General features: G+C 46.0%; 1 long non-coding RNA gene across 1 annotated transcript; it reads right to left on the minus strand.

Moving 5' to 3' along the window:
* Nucleotides 1–492: 492 nt before the first annotated feature.
* Nucleotides 493–1,583, minus strand: LOC144304176 (uncharacterized). Its single transcript, XR_013371126.1, has 2 exons — nt 1,291–1,583; nt 493–1,073 (listed from the first exon to the last, which is right to left on the minus strand). It is a non-coding gene; the product is annotated as an uncharacterized LOC144304176 (long non-coding RNA).
* Nucleotides 1,584–1,820: the final 237 nt, after the last annotated feature.

Raw genomic sequence — 1,820 nt, forward strand, 5'->3', positions numbered from 1 at the left:
CCATATGGATAGGCCTTTGCTTTTGCTTTGCATGTTGAAGCTACTTCCTGAAAAATAATTGTTATTCTACTTTGCAAATCTATTCACAGTTGAATGAGTCATACAGCACATAAAATAAAAAGTACACAAGGAAGTGGATGTGTCTGGCTGGTTACCCATGATGGAGTCGGTGAGGTTAGTGTAAATGAACATGAAAATAAAAGCAAGTGGGTTTCTAGTTTTTATAGACATATATATTTGTTGTCCTTATCGTTTGTTTGTCTCAAATATTTAAATCAGGACTTCAAGTAGACCTTAGAACCTTTTTTACTATTGGGTGTCCAAAACAGTGGCTGGCACAAAGTGGGTGCTGAATAAATATTTACTGACCAAATGCATGCTTGCTTGAATGAGGATCGCTGTGCTTATTCTCTCTCTCAGTCTTGAAAAAAATGTCATAGGACAGCCCCGGAACCTTGACCAGAGCAGTACGACTTGCTGAGTCCGGAACAAAAACGATTTATTTTGAAAACTGGCAATGCTTTGCTTGTGCAATTTTAGTTGCACATAGTATAATAGCTACAGAAATAAAGATTTTTTTTTTCTATCCGGCTTAATTATCTAATTAGGATTCAGTAAGCTATGCAGAGGCAGCCCTATGGGGCTCATTAAGCCAGCAGGATTAGGAGTGTTGCAAGTGAAGAAAACACATTTTTGAGTCAAGCCTCTTGTTGCTGAAAAGTCATCTGGTTACTACAACACACGGCTTGCGAAGCGGGAACAGGCTCGGGGCCAGATGGCAGGCAGGTACCCCGCGAGCAGGAGGCGGCGGGGCGGGGACAGCGGGGACAGCGCCCGGGCCTTGGTGCGCAGGGTCACACACGCTCAATCTTGGGAGCCGGCTGACCCCAGCTTCACCGAAGGAACAGTCTGAATCTCAGCGCCTCCGGATTGAAATCTTAGCTCGGGCGGATCACGAACCGTGCACTGCGGCCGCGGCCGCACTGTTGGCTGCTGATGCTGGGGAGTCCAGCCTGTCGGTCTCCAGGGCCCTGGGATCCAGATCTTTCTACCAGCCTGAGACTCTCACGGAGCTGTTAAAAGAAAAAAAAAAAAAAAAAAATCAAACACACAAAGCCACAGGCCTTTCACGTCTAGTGTTGCTGCACAGGGAATCATGCTCAACTGGAAGACAGATCGCGCACAGCCTGTCTTACAAACCGAGACGTTTGGTCCTTGGTCCTGGATTCTAAACTCAGGATCTCCAAGCCCTGAATTTCCCAGTGGGAAATGGAAGAGGTATTTCTGCACCTGGTCATAACGTGTTGCCATTGCTGTCTCACAAAAGGCCAGTTCTGTGATGTTGACTAACACTTCCAATCTGCAAAACCACTGCATTGTCAACAAATCTAGTACCAAATGGCTGGATTAAAAAAAAAGGAATCTAGGCGAGGTTGGTCATTTTGATGTTTCTGACGGTGGGTAGCTAGCTATGCCAGGGCTCTCTTCAGCAGCTGAGTGGCTTTTGTGTAGTCAGGCTGCTCCTCAGATGAAATGCATTTCCATGTGCATTTACTGAGGTTTGCAGCCCTCCACCCTCCTGCCTGCTCCTTGATTTTGGCTCTACTACCCGTTCCTTTTATTGGTTTTTGGCAAGTTGCTGAGGGCATATGTTTTGGACTTTTCTTGCCTAATTTGTGAGATTCTGCTGACATCCAGGAAAGTGCCGCAAAAACCTGTTGCTCATATCCAAGCTGTGTGTTTCATGGCAAATCCACCGGCGCTGAGCTCAAGTTTCTTGACGACAAGGCTTATTTATGGAGAAACAGACGTAGGCAGTA

This window comes from Canis aureus, chromosome 33 (genome assembly GCF_053574225.1).
Source record: "Canis aureus isolate CA01 chromosome 33, VMU_Caureus_v.1.0, whole genome shotgun sequence".
Classification (NCBI taxonomy): domain Eukaryota; kingdom Metazoa; phylum Chordata; class Mammalia; order Carnivora; family Canidae; genus Canis; species Canis aureus.